We start from the raw sequence: 27798 nt of genomic DNA on the forward strand, positions 1-27798 counted from the left end.
AATCTAGCCCTTGCATGTCCGTGGGCCATTCTCCCCCCTCACGCACTGCCTTCCATCCACATTGCTGTTTCTGTCCTCTGGACACGTCTACTTGCTTTCGCTACTCCTAGAACGCTCACCCCTTCGATCTTCCCCTGACTGGCTCTCTCTTCATTGTTTAAGCTCTCCTCCGGAAGAACATCCCTGACCACTCAAACTGAAGAACTCCCTTTCCCTAATTACTATTACCTTATCTTATATTTTTATAGCACCTATGACTCTAATTAAAATTTGACTTTACTTGGGATGCCTGGGTGGCTCAACAGTTTGGCACCTGCCTTCGGCCCACTGCGTGACCCCGGGGTCCCGGGATTGAGTCCCACATCGGGTTCCCTGCAAGGAGCCTGCTTCTCCCTCTGCCTGTGTCTCTGCCTCTCTCACTCTGTGTCTATCATGAATAAATAAAATCTTAAAAAAAAAATTGACTAAAAAAAAAAATTGACTTTACTTGTATCTTATGATATCCAGGGTGTCCATTTAATGCATTGTCCAAACTGAGACAACCTTGAGACTAAGAGCTATTAATAATTATGCTGGGACAATGAAATGCTGAAATGACAGGATGTATGGATCATTGGAATTGTAACACTAGAAAATGGAATCTTCTTTAGGGCATGGATGTTGTCTAGCTTCTTCACTGTTGATCCCTGGGGCGTGGAACTGTACCTATCACGGGTAGGCACTCATTGTTGAATGAAGGACTTCTACATGCACAGATTTACACATTTATTTCTTCCTGGTCATTTTTGTTATTTTCTAGATATTAAAATATGTGCATATGTATTTGTAATTTTAAGAGAAAGAAATCTTCCCAAAGTTATATCAACCTTACGGTACCTATGTAATAGGTATTAATATGGGTGATGACAAACACTTTCAATTTTCCTTCGTTCTCTGTTTCACTGGTGATGTAATGGTTGGCTTTTTCTCTTTTTTTCGACCTCTTACCTCTGTGACAGTATTGTCTGTAAAAATTTCAAAAACTACAAGGAAAAAAAATGGGAAAATGAAAGAATGTTTCCTTAAAGAACATACTGGACCCTGAGCTACAGTTCCAGGTTTGGCCTACCTGTTTTAGGAATTCCAAGCTCTCAAATACCTCTGTCCAGAACCTGGTACCCTGCCACAACCCATGCCAGTAAAATTGTGGTCCACTCCTTCCCCTTCTACCTATGACTTGATTCCAGTAAAAGTTAAACATACTGTGACACTGGTTGACAGAATGTGAATTCACACACACCCGTGTGGCAAGAAGTCTGGGAAATGGGAGTTTTTAGCCTTCATGCCTTCACACAGTAGAAGAATGGTGGTTGAATGGGCTGATCCATAATCATCCAAACTATCAAGAAGCATTCATTTATTTAAAAAAAATACTGGGATCCCTGGGTGGCGCAGCGGTTTGGCGCCTGCCTTTGGTCCGGGGCGCGATCCTGGAGACCCGGGATCGAATCCCACATCGGGCTCCTGGTGTATGGAGCCTGCTTCTCCCTCTGCCTGTGTCTCTGCCTCTCTCTCTCTCTCTCTCTCTCCCCCCCCCCCGTGTGACTATCATAAATAAATAAAAATTAAAAAAAAAATAAATAAATAAAAAAAAATAAAAAAAATACTGAGTACCTACTATGTGCATGGCCTGGGGTGAAGGCATCTTGTTTGTTCGTCCTCGTTTCTTTTTCTTTCTACATCATTATCATCCACCGTAACAGTTTAAACCCTTTATTTCTCTTTTCCTATGGAATTATAGTTACCTATTGGAATGTACTCTGACATATGTCCAGTGGTGTTGAAATGCACAGCATGGTTCCATTCTCAGATGAACAATGGCTGTAAATGGATCTCGGAACAGTTATATCAGAGGAAAATGAAAGTTCACAGGGATCCCACTTGGCTGAACTGAAATTCAGACTAGGTTGCTTCCCTTGATAGGAGACATTTGTAGCTGGGGGTTTAGGACAGAGACCCAGGGCCAAGGACAATTTTATACCAAATATATGAACAAAAAAGCCAAGTACATGATGAGTAGTCTGGCCAATTGGAAGTGCATTTCCTGAGCAATATTGATTCAAACAAGCACTTGTCTTATTGCTTTTTAATCAGTCTCGGGTTTTCAAACCAAGAAAACAGAATAGTGGAAAGAGCACTTCACAACTAGATGGCTGTGTGACCTTGATTAACCTCTCCACACTCAGGGCTCTCTCATTCATGGTGGTATTGGGCTAAATGATCACTGAATTCTGTTTCAGCTCTCATTTTTTTTTTTCAGCTCTCATTTTCTATGTGCTAATGATACAAGCTAAATAATAATACAGTAACTGAATGATTAGATAAGAGATATTCAAGTTCCCCATTAAGCTCTATTATGTTTCACATATTTTCCTAACATAACACTTAATGCTTATTTATACCAGGAGGATGAGAGTACAAATGTTTGTTGCCCACAATATATACACCAATATTCCTCTTCCTTGGTTCCCTCAACCCTCTAACTAAGAATTGGGTCTATAGCCTAGTTTTCTTTAGGAATAACCACATTTCATAGGAAGTCTATCTGTATTGATAGCTCCAAGATACTAACATATTTCATAAATGTGGGCCTAAGATTCCTGGTGCAGATGTCAATATGGAGAAATTGAATAAACAAACAGATACAAGAAAATACGACCATGAATAATATTTACTAGTCATTGAATGTTAAAATTCTTTTAACAAATTATACAACTGATCAAAAAAAGCATTCCATTTCTTTCTTTTCCACAAACACCAATGTTGATAGATATGCCATCATCTCTTGACTGGATATGTGCAAAATCCTACGGTCATCTGTATTGTCAGAACACCATCATCTTTTCCCAGAATATCTAAAAAATCTAAAGAGAAATAGTATGTTGTAGATACATGACATCTTACCTGGATACTTGCAAAAATATCATGGTAACTAACATGGTTAAGGACACACCGCTCCTTATCTGGACAACTAGAACATCCCAAGGCCACTAGCATGGTAAGGGACAGATCAACTCTTACCTAGATACATGTAAGATTCAAAGGTCAGCACTATAGATACAGACATAATCATCATCGGCCTGCATACCAGTAAAAGCCCCATCCATGGTCACTAATATAATCAGGCAAATACCATCTCTTACCTGAATACCTAGAAAGGTGCAGGATCGAGATCACAGTAGGGATAGGTCATCTCTTGCTTGAATAACTGCAAAATCTCAAGGTCATTATCTTGTTTCAGGGCACCATCATCTCTTATCTGGACATCTATAAATTTCCAAAAAATACCTTAGTTACAGACACCTTCATAGTGTGACAGCATATCTGCAAAATTTCCCTGATCACTGCTTACAACTTACAAATGCAAGTAAATATGGCCACTATGTTGGCTTCAGAACACCAACATTGTCTACCTGGGTATGTACAAAATCTCATGAGCTCTAACTTTGGTACAAATGGATTATCTTGTACTTGGTGCAAATAAAATTTTGCCTTCAATACGCACGGAGGTTCTCATCAACAATCTCTTAACTGGAATCTACAAAAGCCAAAGAGAGAACAGTGTTTAACGATAATTCATAACATGGGCCCCTGAAAATCTACTGAATACTGCAGACTTAAAGGGAACCATAAAACCTATCCAGATACTTGCAAAAATCCAGGGACAAGACTTTGAATAGAGACATGATCTCCTCTTGAGTGGATATTTGCAAAAACACAAATCAAGAGATGATTTTCAACTAACGATAGCTGTAGATTTGATAGCAACATAGCAACACAAGGTTAGGAGCACTATCCATACGTACCTAAATACCTGAATATTAGATGGCCTATAGCATGGAAAAGGCTATCATTATCACTTACCTGGATACAAACAAAATCCTTTTAATGATCATTATGAGGATTACCATGGTTTCTTAACAATTACCTGAAAAACACATTTTGACATATGTGTCAGGACACACCTTTATTACCTGGACCTTGATAATAATCTTATCACTAGCATCACTGCAGGAGTCATTAAGTGTACCTAGAATCTTAGGTAGGTCTATCTCATTGTTAGAGACGGCATTGTCTGTTGAATGCTCACCTGCAAATAATCACACACACACAAACAAAACACACACAAAAAAACCCCAAACCATGGTACTATTATGATTTTCACTTCATAATAATTACATGGATATCTGCAAATTGCTCAACACTCACATGGTTAAACATACATTTTTTTCTAAAATATAAAACAGTAGGATAACATGGTTTCTACAACTGGTAAAATATTATCATTACTTACCTGAAAACCTACCCAAAAGAATCCCATGGTCAAAGAAGAACAGATGTCACTTATGTCAGTATATAAAGACTAGATGGTCTGTGATGTGATGAAGGTGCGTAACATCACTTACCTGGATACCAGAAATGTCTCCTGTTAATGATCATTAGGTTCAGGCACCTGGGTGGCTCAGTGGTTGAGCGTCTGCTTTCAGCTCAGGTCACGATCCCGGGGTCCTGGGATCCAGTCCCTTATCTGGCTCCCCACAGGGAGCCTGCTTCTCCCTCTGCCTGTGTCTCTGTCTCTCTGTGTCTCTCATGGATAAATAAATAAAATCTTAAAAAAATAAACATTAGGGACATGAACCTGAAAAACACATTATGATATATGTGTAAAATAACACAACTTGTTCTACCAGGACATCTGCAAATAATCTTTATCACTTTCATCACTGTAAAACATCAACTGTACCAGAATACTTGTAGTACTCCAAGGTCAAGATCATAGTCAGGTGAGACATTTCCTAACAGGACACCTGCAAAATTCCCATGGTCATTACTGTGGCAGGAAACATTATCATAATTGCCTAGATATGATATTACTCAACACTCACAGAGATAAATAAAAATGTTCTCTAAAATAGAAAATGGTAACTCATGGTTTCTATACAAGCAAGGGATCTATATCATCTCCTACCTGAATGAATGCCCCTAAAGAAATCATGATAACAAGTGTTAGGGACACCATCATCACTTACCTAGCTATCTGGAGATTGGATGGTCTGTGTAATGATTTAGGCCTGTATCTTCCCTTTCCTGCATACCAGCAACATCCCTGCCCCCGTTAACAACCAATGTTAGGTTCACTGGGATCTCTTGATAGGAATCTGAAAAAAATGTTATGAAACATATGTTAAGGGACATAACTTTTTCTGCCAGGACACCTGCAAATAACCTTGGTCACTTCATCACTATGAGACATACCAACTCTGGATACTTACAATACTACCTGGATACTTACAGTACTCCAAGGTCAACACCAATGCCAGAAAACTATCATTTCTTGACTGGACACTTGTAAAAATTACATGGGTAGTACTGTGGTGGGGAAAACCATGATAAATACCTGTATACCAATAACCTCCTAACAGGCATAGTGTTAAAGAGATTTGATCTAAAATGTAAAAAGCAAAAATTTATAGTTTCTAGAATTGGTAAGGATTCTTATTTTTTACCTGAATACCTGCAACAAAATTATGGCAACAAAAAGTGTCAACACGTATTACTACTTATCCAAATATTTGTGGTTTAGGCCTAGAGCATCACTTACCTCAATATCGGCAATGTCTGCCCATTCACTGGTATGGATAGGTTCATGTGATTTCTTGGGGTGTCCTGAAAAACATATGTGGTTTATGTGTTTGGTATATGTCTCATTCTATCCGTGCATCTGCAAATTCCCTTGTCGCTTGTATCATCTGGGGACCCATAAACATTACCTGGACTCTTCCAGAACTCTAAGGTTAAACACTAGTAAGGTTTATCTTCCTCTTGGAGGGATACCTGCAAATACTCCATGGTTAATAATAATAATGTGGTTCAAACAATATGATAAAGGACCTGGATATTTGCCATTTGTCTGCCACTATGAGTGAGAAATACACTTTATCGCCATACAAGAAAACAATAAAAACTATTATTTGCGGGACGCCTGGGTGGCTCAGCGGTTGAGCATCTGCCTTTGGCTCAGGGCATGATCCTGGAGTCCTTGGATCCAGTCTCGCATCAGGTTCCCTGCATGGAGCCTGCTTCTCCCTCTCTCATGAATAAATAAAATCTTTAAAAAAAAACAAAAACAAAAACAAAACTACCGCTTGCTAGTATTATCAGAGTCCAACTAACATAACTTAGACTTGCCAAAAACAAGGGAGGTAGGGGACTTGAGCAAGAATATCTATAATGACTTAATATTATACCACGTATAAACCTATGTACTGTCAAAGACCCGAGAGGGATACCTGCAAAAATATATGGTAACAAGTGTTAGACACAGTATCACCACTTACCTATGTGTTTGAAGAGCATATGACCTGTTTCGTGGTTTAGGCCCACATCATCACTTACCTTAATATCTGATATGTGCACATTGTTAACTACCACTGAAAGGCTTGCAGTGAGGTCTTCACATGAACCTGAAAAAAAATTGCAGAAAACATGTTTGGTACACATCTTTTTCTAGTGGGACACCTGTAAATTCCTTGGTCAACTGTATGATTTTGAGATTCATCAATGTTACCTGGATAATTGCAGAACTCTGAGGTTGCTACCCTAATAAGAGACATCTTCCTGGGGTGCCTGGGTGACTCAGTGGTTGGAGCGTCTGCCTTCGGCTCAGGTCATGACCCCGGAGTCCTGGGATGGAGTCCCGCATCCAGCTCCCTGCAGGGAGCCTGCTTGTCCCTCTGCCTATGTCTCTGCCTCTCCCTCTGTGTCTCTCATGAATAAACAAATAAAATATTAAAAAAAAAATAAAAGGAGAGAGATACCTTCCTCTGTTGAAAGGATACCTGCAAAAATTTCATGGGCAATAATGTGGTGATGGATAATATGATAAATTACCTGGATCTCTGCCTATCCACCACTCTGGGTGTATAAAACATATAATCTCTGAATAAGAACACAGTAAAATTTCATACTTATGAGTACTATTTGGGCCAAATTAATTTCTGAACTGCTTACATGCCAAAAACAGAGTTAATATAGAGTCTTGAAAACCCCATTCACATATGAAAAACAAGCAGGTCTCTAATGAGTTAATACTATATATTCTCACACCTGCATATTAGGAAAGGAAAGGACACGTGCAAAACAACTAGGTGACGCTGTGTTAGGTAAACCATACTCACTCAGATATCTTAAGATCAGGGACGCCTGGGTGGCTCAGTGGTTGAGCGTCTGCCTTTGGCTCAGGTTGTGATCCCGGGGTCCTGGGATCGAGTCCCACATTGGGCTCCCCATAGGGAGCCTGCTTCTCCCGCTGCCTGTGTCTCTGCCTCTCTCATGAATAAAAACAAACAAACAAAAGATATCTGAAGATCAGATGGTCTGTACTGAGGTAAGACCCACTTTATCACTTACTTGGTTGCCAATAAGGTCCTATTAACGATCACTGTCAAGTTCATCACGATCTCATGAGTACCGGAACCTGAGGACACAATGGACAAGTGTGCTGAAGAACAAAACTTGTTTTATCTGAAAAAAAAAAAATCCTGCAAAAATCTTGATCACTTCCGTTGCTGTAGGAACCAAGACTACTAGGATGGTGGCTGAATTTAAAGGTAAACACCATTGTTAGAGACACCATCATCTCTTTCCTGAATACCTATAGAAATCTCATTGTAAATACTGTGGTGTAGAACAGTTGAGTAAGTTACCAGGACACCTACCTCTCCCTCACTCACTACTAAGGTTGAATATACATTATATCTAAAACCTAAAATAATAAAGACTCATGCATACTAGCATTGGTTGGGACAACATCATAACTGAGTAACAATAACAACAAAAAAACCCCCCCAAAAAAACAAAAACTCATGGTAACATGACTGTTAAGAACACCATTAATGCTCAGATAGCTGAAGATCAGATGGTCTGTAGGGTGCTTAAGGCACACATCATCACTTACCTGATACAAGCAATGTCCCTTTAATGATCATTAGGAGGTTCACCACGATCTCTTGACAGGACCCTGGAAAACACATTGTGGCAAATGAGTCTATAGTTACACCTTCTATACTTGGACGCTAAAAATAACCCCGTTCACTGCCATCACGGCAGAACCCATCAACTTTGCCTGGAAGCTTGTGGTACTCTAAGATCTATTCCATTGTTAGAGACATCATCATCTCTTTTGACTGCTCTTCTGAAAAATACCAAGCAAGGCTATTACTGTTACTCACAGCTCAATTATAATTATGTGGATAACTGTAAATTGCTCAATAATCATGTGGTCAAACATAATTTCCTCTAACATGTTAAAGAGTAGGGTAATGTGGTTGCTAGAATTTATAAGGTTTCTATAATTTCTTACCTGGCTACCTGCAAAAAAATGTGTGAGGAACAGATCACCTACATAAATACATAAACGTTAACTGGTCTATGCTGTGCTGTAGGCCCACAGCATCACCCACCTCCATACAACGATGTCCAACATTAACTACCATTGATAGGTTTACCTCCTGTGATGTGTTGACACAAATCTTAAAACGTACTGTAGTACATGTCTCATTTTACCTCCACACCTTCAAATTCCCTTGGTCACTTGTATCATTTTGGGATCCATTAGCAGTACCTGGATACTTGCTTGCAGAACACCGAGGTCAAACCCTAAGAAGAGACACCTTCTTTTCTTGAAGGGTACACCTGCAAGGGTACCTGCAAGGAGTACAACATAATAAATTACACATACTCCTCTTTCATTAGCATTAAATACATATTATCTAAAGAAGAATGGAAAAATCTCATCCTTACTAGTATTACTAGAGACAAAGTAATTTCTTAACTACATAATGACAAAAACTAGGTAAATATAAGAAGTCTCAAAAACAATAATTTTGTAGTTACTGAAATTGAGAATGTCTCTGATGAGTGACCATCACATCACCTCCTACCTGTATACTAGCAAAGGCCTTAACAGGATACCTGCAAAAAAACATGGTAACACTGTGCTGAGAGACACCATCCTCACTTACCTAGATATGTGAAGATCAAGTGATCTGTACTGGGGTAAGACCCACTTTATCACATACCTGCTTACTATCGAGGTCCAATTCACAACCATGGTTAGGTTCAGTATGATGTCATGACTTCTGGAAACTTAAAAAATAAGTGTTTAGGGCCTGAATGACACAGTTTGTTTTACCTGTAAGAAACAAATAAAAACAGAACAAAAAAAGGTACCAGCAAATCATTTCATAGCCACATCATTAAGGGAACCACCCAAACTACCTGATCTTTCAAAACTTCAACGTCAACATCGGTGTTAGACATATCATCTCTGAGCACCTGTAGAAATCTCCTGGTCAACACTGTGGTGTGGAACAGGATGACAACTCATCTGCACATCTTCGTATCTTTCTGTTATCACTCAGGGTAAGCATACATGATATGTGAACTCCAGAACAAATTAAGGTTGTTCTTGGGACAGTATCATTTCTTAACTGAGTACCTGCATAAAAACATAGAAACACAAGAGTCAGGAACACTGTCCATCCTTCCCTATATCTGAAGATCATATAGTGTTTAGGGTGCTAAAGGCCCACGTCATTGCTTACCTAGACACAAGCAAAGTCTTATTACTGATCATTAGCATATTTACCATGAATTTTTATAAGAACCTAACAGGAGGGATCCCTGGGTGGCGCAGCGGTTTGGCGCCTGCCTTTGGCCCAGGGCGCGATCCTGGAGACCCGGGATCGAATCCCACGTCAGGCTCCGGGTGCATGGAGCCTGCTTCTCCCTCTGCCTGTGTCTCTGCCTCTCTCTCTCTCTCTCTCTCTGTGACTATCATAAATAAATAAAAATGTAAAAAAAAAAAAAAAAAAAAAAGAACCTAACAGGTGCATTGTAAAATAGGTATCTAGGGATGCCTGGGTGGCTCAGTGTTTGAGCATCTGCCTTTGGCTCAGGGCATGATCCCGGGGTCCTGGGATCAAGTCCTGCATCGGGCTCCCTGCTCAGTGGGGAGTCTGCTTCTCCCTCTGCCCATGTCTCTGCCTCTCTCTGTGTGTCTCTCATGAATAAATAAATAAAATCTTCTAAAAAATAAAATAAAATAGGTATCTATAGATACATCTTTTCTACTGGAGACTGCAAATAGCCTTGTTCACTGCCATTGCTGCAGGACCCATCATCTAACTCTACCTGGATTCTTGCAGTACTCCAAAGTCTATGCCATTGTCATCACACCATCATCTCTTCCTTGCTCACCTGCAAGGAGACCATGGTTACTACTGTGATGCACAACTCCATCATCATTCTGTGGATACCCACATGTTGCTCACTACTCACATGGTTAAAAATAAATTTTTCTCAAAAATATAATACAGTAGAATGACATGATTGCTAGAATTAATAAAACATTATCATTATCTACCTGAAAACCTGAAATAAATCACATGGTAAATTCTCTGGGTATGTGGATGTCAGTTGGTCTCATGTGGTGAAGGTATACATCATCACTTATCTGGATACCAGAAATGCCCCATTAACCATGAATTTCATCTTGATCTCTTGATGGGAAGCTGAAAAACGCATGATATACGTGTAAAAAACCAGTACTTGTAGCATGACCCCTCAAAGCAATTAACTTGAACACTTCTCTCATTATGAGAACATCAATTCCATCTGAATACCTGCAGTACTCCAAGGTCAAGTCCATTATGAGATATGACATTTCATAATGAAACACCTGCAAAATTTCCATGGTTACTGGTAGGAACATGATGATAATTACCTGGATGCAGCAATCCCTCATTACTCACAGGGATAAAATGAATTTTCTCTAAAAAATGCATGGTTTCTAGAATTGGTAAAGACTATCATTTCCTACCTGAATACCTACAAAGAAAAATGGTAACAATTGCTAAGGAAACTTTCATCACTTAGCCAGCTATATAGAGATCAGGGCTAGGCCCACATCATCACTCACCTACACACAAGGAATATCCCCACTGATGAGCAGTGTTAGGTTCATCCCAATTTCTTGACTGGAAAGACATTATGAATGTGTGTTAAAGGACATAACTTTTTCCCATCAGGAAACCTGCAAATAACGTTGTTCACTTCATCATTATGAGACGCCATCAACTCTACTGGAAACTTACCATACTTCAAAGTTAATACCAATGTCAGAGAACACTGTTATTCTATTACAGTTATCCTATGGATTGTACTATCATGGAGAATATCATGATATAAATACCTATATCCATGCAGTCTGTCAACATTCAGAGGGTTAAAATGAACATTTTTCAGAAACATAGAAAGTAGAGAAACATGGTCTCAGGAATTCATAAGGACTCTATCATTTCTTACCTCATACCTTCAAAAAAATTCATGGTAACAAGAAGTGTAAGTACACTCATCACTTACCTAGGTATATGAAGGCCAGATGGCATGTACTGCGCTTTTGAGCCACCAGATCCCTTCCCTCCATACCAGCAATATCCTACACAAATTATCATTGATAAACTCAGCATGAGGTTTTGACATTAACCTGAAAAAACACATCGTGGAAAATGTTTTTGGTACAGGAATTATTCTACCTCCACCTTGCAAATTCTCTTGGTCGTCTATCGTTTCAGAAGCCGTCAACACAACCTGGATACTTAATTGCAGGACTCCAAGGTCAAACCCTGGGAAGACACATCGACTTCTCCTGAAGGGATACCTGAAAAAATTCCCAAGGTCAAGAACATGATGAATGTACTGGGATAAATCGCTCGGATTATATATTATCTCTAAATAAGAAAATGAAAAATCTAACTTTTATTAGATTAGATTAGTATTAGTGGGGTCAAATTAATGTCCTCACTGCATCTATGCCAAAACAAGGTAAGTATGAGTCTCGAACACTAATTACCTAGATAGCTGAAAATAAAAGTGTCTCTGGTAAGTTAATATCTATCATATTATCTCATACGTGTATACTAACAAAGAGAGCTGAACAAGATACGGGCAAACAAACATGGTAACACAAACATTAGAGACATCATCCTCACCTACCTTCATATTGAAGATCAGATGGTTTACAATGTGACAAGATGTCATGTGCCTGGTTAAGAGCAAGTTTCCATTGACAAGCACTATTAGGTTGACCGTGTTTTCTTGACAGGAAACTGAAGAAATACATAGGATAAGTATGTTTAAGGACATGACTTACTCCACCAGAACACCTTTTTACTTCTGTTATTATGGAACACATCAACTCTATCCTGATACTTGCATTAATTCAGGTGAACACCTTTGTCAGAAGAAAGCCACGGTGTCTGAACTGGACTCCTGCAAAAATACTGTGGTTACAACTGGGGTGGGAACTTGACAATTACAGATACAATCAACTCTCAACACTCACAGGGTTAAACGTGTTATCTCTAAAACGTAAAAAGTGTAGGGGCACCTGGGTGGTACAGTTGGTTAAGCGTCCAACTCTTGGTTTCAGCTAGAGTTGTGATCTCAGGATCTCAGGATCGTGGGATCAAGCCCCTGCTTGAGACTCTTCCTCTGCTCATCTCACCGATGTGCTCACGTGTTCTCGATCTCTCTCTCAAATAAATAAATTTAAAAAATAAAATGTAAAACGTGTAAAGGCATGATCACTAGATTTGGTAAGGACTATCACTTCTTACCTGAATACCTGAAACAAAATCATAGTAACAAGAAGTATTAGGGACACAATCACTTACCTACATGTAAGATCAGATGGTCTGTGCTGTGGTTCAGACTCGTATCATCACTTACCTCAATACCTGCTATGTGCCTCATTTGCCGTGACTGATATGCTCCCCATGACGTCTTACATGAACCTGAAAACACAGAGTAGAAAACTTTTATTTACATTTTATTATACACATTTTATTATACCTGAATACTCCAAGTTTTCTTGGTCAATGTGTTGTTTCAGGACCCCTTTCAGCACTACCCATTGAATAGAAACTCTAGATTACTAAGGGCTAATGCTTACTACTAACACTGGTAGGGACAATATCACTTCTTAATTGAACATATACAGAAAAACATGCGGGAACCCTGGGTGGCTCAGTGGTTTGGCGTGATCCTGGAGTCCCAGGATCAAGTCCCATAGGGGTGCTCCCTGCAGGGAGCCTGCTTCTCCCTCTGCCTGTGTCTCGGCCTCTCTCTCTCTCTCTCTCATGAATAAATAAAAAAAAAATCTTAAAAAAAAAAAAGAAAAACATGCTATCAAGAATGTTAGGACCATCCACACTAATCTAAATATTTGAAGATCAGATTGTTTGTAAGTGCTTTAGGCTCATATCATCACTTACCTGGATGCAAGAATAGGTCTGTTAATGGTCATTATGAGGTTTATCATGATTTCTTGATAGGAACCTGAAAATCAGATTATGACAAAGGTGATTATGGGCACACTTACCCCATTAGGACCATGCAACTAACTTTGTTCAGTTTCATCAATGCAGGACCCATCGATCTACCTGAATTCTTGCAGCACTCCACCATCTACACCACTGTGAGAAATGCCATCATCTCTTGAATGATTATCAGCAAAAGTACCATGGTTATTAGTGTGATGCACAACTCCATGATCATTACACGGATACCCACAAACTGATCAACACTCACATGGTTTTCTTACAAATATTGTTCTAAAATAGATAACAGTAGGATAACATGATTGTTAGAATTGGAAAAAAAAAAAAGAATTGGGGATCCCTGGGTGGCGCAGCGGTTTAGCGCCTGCCTTTGGCCCAGGGCGTGATCCTGGAGTCCCAGGATCAAGTCCCACGTCGGGCTCCCTGCGTGGAGCCTGCTTCTCCCTCTGCCTATGTCTCTGCCTCTCTCTCTCTGTGTGTGACTATCATGAATAAATAAATAAAATCTTTAAAAAAAAAAAAGAATTGGAAAAACATCATTTCTTACTGGCACGTCTTAAAAAGAATCACATGGTGGAGCACCTGGGTGGCTCAGTTGGTTATGTGTCTGCCTTTGGCTCGGGTTGTGATTTCAGGGTCCCAGATCGAACCCCACTCAGTGGGGAGTCTGCTTCTCCTTTTCCCTTTGCACCTACCCCCCTGCTTGTGCTCTCTCTCTTGCTTTTCTCTGCTCGCTCTCTCAAATAAAATCTTAAAAAAAAAAAAAAAAGAATCACATGGTAAAACAAACTAAAGCAATCAACAGGGATCCCTGGGTGGTGCAGCAGTTTGGCGCCTGCCTTTGGCCCAGGGCGCAATCCTGGAGACCCGGGATCGAATCCCACGTCGGGCTCCCGGTGCATGGAGCCTGCTTCTCCCTCTGCCTATGTCTCTGCCTCTCTCTCTCTCTCTCTCTCTCTCTCTCTATCATAAATAAATAAAAAAATTTAAAAAAAGCAATCAACACCTTACACGTTATTTATACACACACAGAGATCAGAGGGTCTGATGTGGTAAAAGCACACATTACCACTTACCTGGATACAAGAAATGCCACCCACTGTTAAGGGCACTACATGATCTTGAAGGAATTTGAAAAATAACATTTTGATATACACGTAACAGGATGTGACTTGCTGTAACCAGAACACCTGCAAATAACCTTTGTCACTTCCACAATAGTTGTCATTTGCCTCAACAATAGTTGAGAATGTCAACTCTACCTGAATGCTTCCAGTACTCTAAGGTCAAGACCATTGTTGGGATCCCTGGGTGGCTCAGCAGTTAAGCATCTGCCTTTGGCCCAGAGCGTGATCCCAGGATCCCAGGATCAAGTCCCACATCGGGCTCTCTACATGGAGCCTGCTTCTCCCTCTGCCTCTCTCTCTCTGTGTCTCTCATGAGTAAATACAATCTTTAAAAAAAAAGAAAGACCAAAAAAAAAGAAAAGAAAAAAATAAAGACCATTGTTGTTAGGTAAGACATATTTCTTTATAGGACACCTGCAAAATTCCCGTGGTCACTACTATGGTTGGGAACATCATGATAAATATCTGGATATGGCAATCCCTCAACACCCACAGGGTTACACAAACACCTTTTCTATAATACACAAAGTAAAACTCAACATTTCTAGAATTAGTAAGGACTACCAATTCCTACCTGAATGCTTGTAAAGAAATTATGTTAATAATTAATAACCCTTAGAGACACCAACATCACTTAGCTATCTGGAGATCGGATGGCCTGTGCTGTGGTGTAGGGCCACATCCTCCCTTATCTGCATATTAGCAACAGCCCTGCCCCCATTTATGACCAATGCTAAGTTCATCATTCCTTGACAGGAATCTGGAAAACACACTATGAAATGTGTTTATGGAAACAACTTTTTCTAGCAGGACACCTGCAAATAACATTGTTCACTTCGTCATTATGGAACAAACCAACTCTAGCTGGGTACTCAAAATTAAAAGTTAGCACCAATGTCAGAATACCATCAGTATTTGGATACTACTAAATATCATATAGATAGTACTATGGAGGAAAATAGAAGATAAACACTTGTATATATGTAATCCCTCAACACTTTCAGTGTTCAATATAAACTTTCCTAAAATATAAAAGTGAAAACTCATGTTTTCTAGAGTTGGTAAAACCGTCATTTCTTCCCTGAATACTTGTAAAACAAAAATCACAGTAACAAGAAATGTGAGGACACATAATCACTTAACCATACATATGAAAATCTGATGGTCTGTGCTGGGGCTTGGGCCCACATCATCACTTATCTTCACACCACCTGTGTCTCACAGGAACTACCATTGATAGACTCACCATGATATCCTGAAATGAATCTAAAACCTACAGTCGGAAGTCTGTTATTGTTTTTTATGTCTCATTTAACCCATACACCTGCAAATTTCCAGAGTCACTTGTGTTGTTTTGGGATCAACACTTTGGGTACTTGCGGAACTCCAAGCTTTAAGCCAGGAAGAGATTAGTTCCTCTTTGAAGGGATACCTACAAAAAAGCCATGGTCCATAATGCTATGATAGACGATATGATACATTACCTGGGTACCTGCATATCCTCCCATCACTACTAGTTTTAAAGACACAGTATCTCCAAACGAGGATACAACTCTCATTCTTACTAGTATTAGAGGAACACGTTAATTTCTTACCAGAATCCATGCCAAAACAATGTAAATATCAGAATCTTAAACATATTAGTATGTCTCTAGTGAGTTAACGTCATGTTATTGTGGACCTGTGTACTAGGAAAGACCTTAACAGGATATATGCGAACAAACACAGTAAAACAAGTGTTAGGGACACCATCTTCACTTACCTAGATACTGAAGATTAAATCGGTCCGTATCGTAGTAAGGCCCACTTTAGCACTTACCTGGTTGCTAGGAAGGATCCGTTAACAATCACTGTTCGGTTCACTGTGTTCTCCTGACAAGAACCTGAAAAAGCACAAACAACAATGTGCTTGAAGTGCAAATTATCCTATGGGGACAACTAAACATAACCTTTGCACTCCCATTATTATGGAGCACCTCAACTCCACCGAGGGACTTGGGTTATTCAGGTCAACACCATTGTCAGGAGAGACCATCATTGACTGGACATGTGGCAAACTCTGTGGTTACTACGGCTGTGAATTCCATGACAATCGCCTGTGTGAGTTCAATCCCTTAATGCTAACAGGTTATTCATTTTCTCTAAATATAAAAGTGAAAATTCATGGTTTTTATTACTGGTAAGGACATCATCTCTTGTCTTAGCACTTCAATATAATGGAAACAAGAAATTTTATGATCATCCTCACTTACCTAGCTATCTGGAGATCAGATGGCCTGTCCCATGGTTTAAGGCCACAGCCTCTCTTATCTGCATACTTGCATAATGCTCCCCGTTACTGCCCACTGCTAGGTTCATCAAGACGTCTTGACAGGAAGCTGAAAAACACACTGCGGAAAACGTGTTTGGCACAAATTGGCCCAAGTTCATTCTAACAGTCAGCTGCAAATTCCCTTGGTCATTTGTATTACTTTGGGACTCATGATCAATACCTGAATACTTGCAAAACTCCAAGGTCAGCCTGGGGTAAGAGCAAGCTTCCTCTCTTGAAGGAATACCTGCAAAAACCCCATGGTTAGTAACACAGTGATGGATAATACGATAAATGCCCTGGACATCTGAAAGTCCCTCTATCACCCCAAAACTCACTATCTCTAAACAATAATAAATTCTCAGGCATAATAACTAATTGTAAGGGACAATTTAATTTCTTAACTTCATAAATGCCTAACACTATGTTACTTTAACAGCCTCGACAACACCATTAATCACACAGATTTCTGAAAATAATGTCTCCTGGGGTTAATGTCACATCATCTCACACCTGTTTACTAGCAGAACTCCAGAGTCTGTCTGCAATAAGAGGGCAACACAAATGTTAGGTAAGACACATCATTCCCACTTGCCTTGATCATCTGAAGATTAGATGGTCTTAACTGCTGTGGTAAAACTCTCTTTATCCCCCAACTGGTCACTAACTAGCTTTTGTTAATGACCATTATGGTGTTCAAAGGGATTTCTTGACAGGAACCTGAAAAAAGAGGTGTGTGTGTGTGTGTGTGTGTGTAAGGCAACAACTTGTTCTGCCAAGACCCCTGTAGGTAACTTTGCTCCATTCCCTCACTATGGGAACCATCAACATTACCTGGATCCTGGCAGAGCTTCAAGGTCAACATGGATATTAGAGACGTCATTGCCTCTTGACTGACCACTTGGAAAAATCTTATGGTCAATACTGTGGTGTGGAACCTAAATAACTTAGACCTGCATCGATCTCAGTCATTACTTATGTTAGACACACATTATATATAAACTCTGGTTTTTTCAAATTTTATTTCTTTTTAAGGAAGCTCTATGCTTGAACTCACAACCCGAGATCAAGAGTTGTGTGCTCCGGGACGCCTGGGTGGCTCAGCGGTTTAGCGCCACCTTCGGCCCAGGGTGTGATCCTGGAGTTCTGGGATTGAGTCCTGCATAGGGTTCCCTGGGAGGAGCCTGCTTCTCCCTCTGCCTGTGCCTCTGCCTCTCTCTTTCTCTCTGTGCCTCTCATGAATAAATAAATAAAATCTTAAAAAAAAAAAAAAAAGAGTTGCGTGCCCCACCAACTGAACCTTAATCCTGTAAGAGCTAATGCTTACTAGCATTGTTCGGGATTCTGTTTTTTACTTGAATAACTACACCCCCAAAAAACCCAAAGCAAAACCAGGGTCATCACACAAATGTTAGTGGTGCTATCATCACTTACCTAGAAATCTCCAGATCAGAAAGTCTGTGGGGATGCTTGAGGCATATCATCAATTACAGCAATACAAGTGATGTCGCTGATAAAAATCACCATGAAGTTCACCACGGTCTCTTGATAGAAGCCCGAAAACCACATTGTGACAAGTGTGTCCATGGACACATATTTCCCACCAGAACACCTGCAAATGACCTCATCTCTTCCTGGATACCTGCGGTACTCCAAGGTCTACACCACTGTTAAAAGCACTGTCACCTCCTAACTGCTGTCAAGTAGCATATGGTTGCGACCGTGACATGGAACTCCATAATCATTATGTAAATACCCACAAATCACTCAAAACTCACAGGGTTAAACATACATTTTCTCTGAAAGAAAGAAAGGTACTAAAAAAATATACAAAAAATAAAAAGAAAGGTACATGGTTACTAGTATTGATAAGGATACTATTGCTTCTAAACTTAAACACCTAAACAAACACACAATCGGGAAGCAAGAAAAACATGACGATGGAACATTTAGGCAGACTAATATTACTTACTTACATGTATGAAAGTTAGATGGCCTGTGCTGTAGCTTCAGCCCACTTCATCACTGACCTTGACACCAGCAATGTCCCATATTAACTACCAATAATAGGCTTATCATAATGTTCTGACATGAACCTGAAAACCAAATTTTGGAGAATGAATCCTTCTTCCATTACACCTGCAATTTCTCTGGGTTACCTGTGGAACTCTCAGGTGAAAGCTGAGGACATACCTTCCTGTCTTGACAGATACCTGCAAGAATTCCATGGTCAATAGTGCTATGATAGACAACATAACAGAATACCTGGCTCCCTCTGTCACTGCAAGTGTTAAATACACAGTATTTCTAAACAAGAATACAGAAAATCACATTCTTACTAGTGCTATTAGAGACACATTAATGTAATGGAATACATGCCCAAAATAAAATATATGTAAGAGTCTCAAACATTCATTATATAGATACCTGGAAATAAAAATGTCTCTAATAAAAAAAATGTCACATCATCTCATACCTGTATGCTAACAAAGACCTTCGTATAGGATACCTGCAAACAAACATGGTAACACCAACATTAGGGACACCATCCTCACCTACCTTTGTATTGAAGATCAGATGGTCTGGATTGCCAGAGAACCCACTTTATCACTTACCAGGTTAAAAGCAGGGTTCCATTAACGAACACTGTTAGGTTCACTGGGTTTTCTTGACAAGAATCTGAAGAAACACATAGGCCAAATGTGTTTAAGTACACAACTTGCTCTACCAGAACACCTGCTAATAAGCCTTTTTGCTTCCGTTATTATGGAACATATCAACTCTACTTTGATACTTACATTAATTCAGGTCAACACCTTTGTCAGAAGAGACCATAATGTGTTCATGGGACTCCTGTGAAAACAATGTGGTTACTACTGGTGTGGGAACTCCTTGACAATTATAGATACAAACAAATGTCAACCCTCACAGGGTTAAACATAAGTTAGCTCTAAAATGTAAAAAGTGTAAAATCATGGTCACTAGAGACTTGGTAAGGACTGTCATTTCTTACCTGAATACCTGCAACAAAATCATAGTAACAAGAAGTGTCAGGGACACAATCACTTACCTACATAGTAGCATCAGAAGGTCAGTGCTGTGGGTTAGGCCTACATCATCACTTACCTCGATACCTCGATATGCCCTGTTAAATATGGTAGGGGGGAGCCTACCAATCAGGAGGTCTTGACCTAAACCTGAAAAACAGTGTGGAAGATGTGTTCAGTCTACGCCTTGCTTTACCTGGTCTACTGCAGTTTTCATTGGTCAAGTGCATCACTGTGAGACTCATCAGCGCCATCTGGATTCTGGCAAAAGTCCAAGAATAAACCCTGGTAAGAGACACCTTATCTTAAAGAGATACCTGTAAAGATTCCCTGCTTAACATTGTGAAGATGGACAATATGATAGTTTATCTGGATACCTGCTTATCCTTTTATCAGCAGGAGTGTACAAAATACAAGCTCTGAACAAGAATACAGTAAAATATTGTGCTTATTAGTATTGTTAGGGACAAATTAATCTTACTGCATACAAGCCAGAAATATGGGTAATATAGGAGTATTCAAAACATCATTAATTACATACATACCTGAAAATACAGAGGTCTAATGAGTTAACATGACATCATCTCATACCCATACAACAGCAAAGACTTCAGCATGATATCTGCAGAAAAAACATGCTAATTAACACTGTGTTTGGGACACCATTCTCGCTTACCTAGACATCTGAAGAACAGGTCATCTCAACTATGGTGTAATATCCACAATATCACATGCCAGGTGATTAGCAGGGTCCCTTCGATAAGCATTTCTAGGTTCACTGTAGCGTGGCTAACAACCATAACCTGAAAAAATACAATTGACAAATATGTTTAAGACAAAAGTTGCTTTGTTCTTCCACAGGAGGCCTACACACTACTTCTGGGTAGTCATGTCTTTTTTTTTTTTTAAGATTTTATTTATTTATTAACGAGAGACACAGAGAGAGAGAGAGAGAGAGAGAGGCAGAGACACAGGCAGAGGGAGAAGCAGGCTCCCCGCGGGGAGCCCGACATGGGACTCCATCCCGGGACCCCAAGATCATGCCCTGGGCTGAAAGCAGGCACTAAACCTCCAAGCCACCCAGGCATCCCCACTGTCATGTCTCTAATGATCCCTGAGAAGCTCCAGCACATTTTCTAAGTACTCAACACCAATATCGATGGGTGGCAGAAAGCAGCCTTTGCCATAACTGCAATTAAGGGTGTGGGGTGAAGATATGCTCATGTTGGTGAGGAAAGCATGGTGTTGAGGAAAGCAGACATCAATCTCACCAGGGGGGCAGGAGAGCTCACTGAGGATGAGGTGGACTGTGTGATCACCATTATGCAGAATCCATGTCGATACAAGATCCCAGACCAGTTTTTGAACAGACAAAAAGGACACGTAGGATGGAAAATACAGCCAGGTCCTGGCCAATGCTCTGGAAAACACACTTTGTGAAGACCTGAAGTGACTAAAGAAGATTCAGGTCCACAGAGGGCTGTGCCACTTCTGGGGACTTTGTGTCCAAGGCCAGTACACCTAGACCACAGGCTGCCATGGCTGAACTGTGGGTGTGTCCAGGAAGAAATAAATCTGTAGGCCTTGTCTGTTAATAGTTTATACACCTAAAAAAAAAAAAAAAAAGAAAGAAAGAAAAGAAAAGAAAAAGAAAAGAAAAGAAAAGAAAAGAAAAGAAAAGAAAAAGATAAAAGTTGTTTCACCTGGAAAAAAGAAAAGAATATCTATAATTAACACTGATTATTTCCATCATTAGAAAACTCATCAATACTACTTGGCTCTTGGTAGAACTAGAACTTCAAGGCCAATACCATTGTTAAAGAAACCATAATCTCCTGAGTACCTGTAAGAAATTTCATGCTCAAGGGCAGCCCGGGTGGCTCAGGGGTTTAGCGCTGCTTCAGCCCAGGGCATGATCCTGGGGTCCCGGGATCGAGTCCCACATCGGGCTCCCTGCATAGAGCCTGCTTCTCCCTCTGCCAGTGTCTCTGCCCCTTTCTCCCTCTCTCCCTCCCTCCCTCTCTCTGTCTCTCATAAATAAATAGATAGATAGATAGATGGATAGATAGATAGATAGATAGATAGATAGATAGATAAATAATAAAATCTTTAAAAAAAATTCATGCTCAAAACCGGTATGGAACAGTAGGATAACTTCCCTGGACACCTACATATCCCGCTGCCACCACCAGGGCTATAAACACATTATATCTAAACTTTAAATAATTACTAGCATGGTTACTAGCCTTTGTTGAGACTGTATCATTCCTTCCTTGAATACCTGTAAAAACAAAAACATAGTTATAAAACAGTTGGGAAATGCATCCACACTTAACCACATATCAGATAGTTAGATTATTTCTAGGGAGCTTGAGGCCCACATCATCACTTACCTGAATATATGCGCTGCCAAAGCGAGCACGAACACTTACCTGGATAAAAGCCAAGTCCTATTATTGATCATTATGAGGTTCACCACGATTTCTTGACAGGAACTTGAAAAACACACTGTGACAGAGGGGTCTATGGAATATCCTCTCTACCAGGACATGGGAAATAATCTTGTGTGCTTCCATTATTGTAGGACCCATCAACTCTACTTGGGATCTTGCAATACTCCAAGGTCTATGCCATTGTCAGACACCATCCTGTTTTGATTGCTCACCTACAAAAGTACCATGGTAACTTGTATGACCCACAACTCTGTTTATTCCATGAATACCCATGAATCACTAAATATTCACATGGTTATATGTAAATTTCCTCTAAGATATAAAAAAGTAGGATAATAGGGTTTGCTGTAATTGGTAAAAACTATAATTTCTGCCTGAATGCCTTAGAAAACCCACATAGTAAAACAAATTCAAACAATCAACAAAACTTAACGGAAACAGATTTGTGAAGATCAGAGGGTCTGATGTAGTGAAAGTATACCTCATCATATACCTGAACACCAGAAATGTGTCCCCTTTAACGACCATGGTCAGATTCACTGCAGTCTCTTGACAGGAACCTGAAAAACACATGATATATGTATAAAGAGACACAGCTTATTCTACTAGGACACTGGCAAGTAACCTTGGTCATTTTATCATTATGAGACATATCAACTCTACCTGAATACTTGTAATACTCCAAGATCAAAATCTTCACCAGATAAGACAATATTTCTTCATGGGACAACTGCAATATTTTCATGGTTACTGCTATGATTGAGGACATAATGTTCATTACCTGGATATGGCAATCCCTCATCACTCACAAGGTTAAGCGAAAATCTTTTCCAAAATATGAAAAGCGAAAACTCATGGTTTCTAGAATTAGGACTATCAACTCCTACCTGAATACCTGCAAAGAGATCATGGTAACAACTCTTAGCGATACCATCATCCCTTACCTAGCTATCTGGAGACTGGATGGGCTATGCTGTGGTTTAGGCTCACAATCTCACTCACCTGCAAACATACCAGCAATGTGTGCCATTAACATCAGTGCTCGGTGCATAGCGATGTCTTTTTCAGGTTGCTGTCCAGACACGATGAAATCTATGTTAAAGGAAACAACTTTTTCTAGCAAGGTATCTGCAAATAACCTGGTCATTCCATCATTATGGGACACACCAACACTACCTGGGAATTTTCAGTAATCAAAGATCAATACTGATGTCAGATAAAGTCAGCCTTACTTCACTGGACACCAACAGAAAACCCATGGGTAGTACTGTGGTGGAAGACACAGTGATAAATAGCTGGCTGCGTGTTATTCTTCAACACTCACAGGGCCAAACAAACCTTTTCTAATATAAAAAGTGAATGTATCTAATGAGTTAATATCACATCATGTATCTGTAAACTAGCAAAGAACTTAATAGGAAACTTTCAAAAAAATACGGTACATTGTGTTAGAAACACCATCCTCACTTAACTAGATAGCTGAAGATCAGATACCTGTACTGAGATAAGACCCGCTTGATCCCATGCCTGATTACCAGTAAGCTCCCCCTGACCACTGCTGTCTGGTTCACTGTGATGTCAGAACTGCTAGAACCTTTTGAAAACACACTCAACAATCAGTTGCTGGATACAAATTGTTTATCAGCAGAAAGAACTTTTGCAAATAATCATAGTGTATTTGCAAATAATCTTGGTCACTTCCATCATTGGGGGAACCATAACACGACATGGATTTTGGCAGAACTTTAAGGTCAATGCCACTATTAGACACACTAACATCTCTTCTATGAGTACTCCCAGGAATCTCATGGTCAAATACTTGATGTGTAATAGTATAGATGTTACGTGGACCTGCACAGCCCTTTATCACTACTGAGGTTAAGTACACATTGTATCTAAATTTAAAATATAAATAAAAAAGGGCATATACTTGCTAGCACTGATTGGGACAGTATCATTTCTTAGCTGGATATCTGCATGGAAACCCGGTCACAGAACAGTTAGGAACACCACCTACACTTACCTAAATATCTGAAAATCGATTTGTAGGGCGTTTAAGGTGCATATCATTACTTACCTGAATACAAGCAAAGTCTCATCAGTGATCCTTTTGAAGCTTACCATGACCTCTTGATGGTAATTCAAACAACACTTTGTGAAAAATGTGTCTATGGACACTCCGTTTCTACCAGGAGGACACTGCAAATAATCCTGTTCATTGCCATCACTGCAGGACCCATCAGCTCTTTCTGGCTGTTCCATTACTTCAAGGTCCATGCCAAAGACACATATACCATCATCTCTTCCCTGCTCACCTGCAAAAACACCAACATTACTACCGTACCACACCACTCCAGGATTGTATTTATGTCATAATTCACGAACACTCAAATGACTAAACAAATTTTCTCTGAAATAGAAATGGTAGAATGGTGTGACTGCTGCAACTGGTAAAATGCTGTCATTTCTTACCTGATTATCTGAAAAAAACACATGGCAAGTAAGTTCAGTCGATCAATAACACTTAACTAGATACGTGAAGATCAGATGATTTGAAATGGTGAAGGTGAACATCATCACTTACCTGCATAACAGAAATGTCCTCAGAAAATGATGTGTTAGGTTCATTATAATCTCTTGACCTAACTTAAAAAACACATGATGATATATGTGTAAAAGGACACAGCTTGTTCTAACAGGACACTTATAATAAGCTTGGTCATTTCTATCATGAAGCATCAACTCTGCTTGAATATCTGTAGTTCTCCAAGGACAAAGTAATACAACTTTTACAGGACACCTACAAAATTTCCATGATCACTACTGTGGCTGAGATATAATGAGCAATACCTGATATATGTAATCCCTCATCACTCAGAGTTAAATAAGAATTCTTTCTAAAAACTGAAGAAAAACTCACGGTTTCAAGAATTAGCAAGGAATGCTTTTTCTTACTTGAATACTTGCAAAGAAATAATGGTTAATAACAAGTGTTAGGGACACCATCATCACCTACCTAGTTATCTGAGGATCAGATGGCCTGTGCTGTGGCTTAGGCCCACATCATCACTTACTGTGACATTAGCAATGTTCCATGGTAACAACCACTGATAGGAGTCTGAAAAAAAAAAACATAGAAAATATTTTTGGTGCGTATTTCATTCTACCTCTATACCAGCAAATTCCCTTGGTCACTGTATTATTTCAGGACCCATCAGTACTACCTGTATACTTATAGAACCCCAAGGTCAATCCTAGGAAGAGGCACCTTCTTCTCTTCAAGGTATACCTGCAATAATTCCATAGTCAATAAAATAGTGAAGGACAATATGATAAATTACCTGGATATCTGCAAATTCCTTATCACTACTATATTAAGTAGACATTACCTCTAAACAGGAATACAAAAGAATCTTATTCCTATCAGTATTATAGGGGACAAATTAAACTCTTAACCAGATACATGCCAAAAACAAAGTGAATTTTTTTTAAAGATTTTATTTATTCATGAGAGACACAGAGAGAGAGAAGCAGAGACACAGGCAGAGGGAGAAGCAGGCTCCATGCAGGGAGCCTGATGTGGGACTCGATCCTGGGACTCCAGGAATCACACCCTGAGCTGAAGGCAGGTGCTCAACCGTTGAGCCACCCAGGCGTCCCCCCAAACAAAGTAAATTTAAGAGACTTGAAATCATAAATTTGTAGATGTCTGAATATAGAAAGGTCTTTAGGGGTGCCTAGCTGGCTCAGTTGGTGGAGCATGTGACTCGATCTCTGAGTTGTAAGCTCAAGACCCACGTTGCGTGTAGCAATTACTTAAAAATAAAATCTCTGAGCACCCCAGGTGGCTCAGCAGTTTAGCACCACCGTCAGCCCAAGGTGTGATCCCGGAGACCGGGGGATGGAGTCCCATGTCGAGCTCCCTGCATGGAGCCTGCTTCTCCTTCTGTCTGTGTCTCTGCCTCTCTCTCTGTGTGTCTCATGAATGAATAAATAAAATCTTAAAAAAATAATAATAAATAAAATCTTGAAAAATAAAAAGGTCTGGGCACCTGGGTGGTTCAGTCTGACTCCTGATTTTAGCTCAGGTCATGATTTCAGGGCCATTGAATTGAGCTCTGAGCCAGGCTCCATGCTCAGCAGGCCATCTGCTTGAGATTTTCTCTCTCTCTGCCCCTCCCCCTCCTCCCCCACACTCACACTCTATCTAAAATAAATAAATAAATCTGAAAAGAAAAGATCTTTAATCAGTTAATATCATCTCATACCTGCATACTAGTGAAGATCTTAACCTAATACCCAAAAAATTTTTAAAAATACACATTAACACAAATGTTAGGGACATCATCCTCACTTACCTAGATACTCAAGTTCAGATGGTCTTTGTTGCAGTAGGATTCATTTCAACACTTACCTGGCTACTAGCAAGGTTGTATTAAAAAACATTTTAAATTCACCTTGTTTCCTTACCAGGAACCTAAAGAAACACATACAGATGTGTTTAAGATACAATTTGTTCTACCAAGATACCTGCACCTAACCTTGTTCCCTTCCATTATGATGAAACACACCAACTCCACATGCATCATCACGGCAATTTGAGGTCAACAGTGTTGTCAGAAAAGACTAATATTACTTGACTGGATACCTGGAAAAACCCTGTGGTTCTCACCGTGGTGTCAGTCCACCACAATTACCTAGATAGAATCGACTCCTCGATACTTACAGGATTAAACATAGATTCTTCCTAAAATGTGCAAAGTATAAACTCATGGTTATTAGAATAGGTTAAGGACTCTATCATTTTTTACCTGAATACCTGCAACAAAATCATGGTAGCAAGAAGTGTTAAGGACACCATCAACACTTACCTAAGTGTGTGAAGATCAGATGGTCTGTGCTTGTGGTGTAGGCCCACATCACTTACTTCATTATTTGCTAGGCGCCTCCTTCACTACCAGGGACAGGCTCACAGTCACAGTCTTACCAGAAATCTGAAAAGCATGCCATGGAAAGTATTCAGTACACATTACTTGGACACCCAAGGAATTCCCTTGGGCAGTTGTATCATTTTGTAACTCATCAAGGTCAATAACTGAAAATAACTGTAGAACTTTGAGGTTAAACTCTCATATGAGACACCTTCCTCTCTTAGAGGGATATCTGCAAAAATTCCATGGTTACTCGCATATCTGTTACCACTGTGGGTATAAAAAACACATTATCTCTAAACAAGAAGATAGTTAATGCTCATGCTTCCTAGTATTATTCAGGACAAATCAAGTTCTTAACTGTAAAAATGTCCCCAAACCAGGTTATTAGAAGAGTCTTAGGAACATTATTAATTACCTAGATGTCTGAAAATAACAAAAGTCTCTAATGAGTGTATCATATCTTTATTAGCAAAGACCTTAATAG

General features: G+C 39.7%; 1 long non-coding RNA gene and 1 pseudogene across 16 annotated transcripts; one reads left to right on the forward strand and one right to left on the reverse strand.

Annotated features, from left to right (window-relative positions):
• Positions 1-2692: 2692 nt before the first annotated feature.
• On the reverse strand, positions 2693-14333 carry LOC140627282 (uncharacterized). Of its 16 annotated transcripts, XR_012026115.1 has the most exons (10): positions 12097-13129; positions 10466-11761; positions 10234-10299; positions 9319-9538; positions 9120-9232; positions 8663-8745; positions 7997-8059; positions 6608-7516; positions 3183-6503; positions 2693-2903 (listed from the first exon to the last, which is right to left on the reverse strand). It is a non-coding gene; the product is annotated as an uncharacterized lncRNA (long non-coding RNA). The 16 variants fall into 16 exon arrangements; XR_012026110.1 differs by adding exons at positions 13377-13440; positions 13545-14333 and having other exon boundaries at positions 7997-9538; positions 12097-12896; XR_012026120.1 differs by having other exon boundaries at positions 3183-5198; positions 5642-5706; positions 5811-6503; positions 7997-9538; positions 12097-13140.
• A 6692-nt stretch (positions 14334-21025) lies between these two features.
• LOC140628049 (small ribosomal subunit protein uS13-like) lies at positions 21026-21500 on the forward strand (annotated as a pseudogene).
• Positions 21501-27798: the final 6298 nt, after the last annotated feature.

Source organism: Canis lupus, chromosome X (assembly GCF_048164855.1).
Source record: "Canis lupus baileyi chromosome X, mCanLup2.hap1, whole genome shotgun sequence".
NCBI lineage: Eukaryota > Metazoa > Chordata > Mammalia > Carnivora > Canidae > Canis > Canis lupus.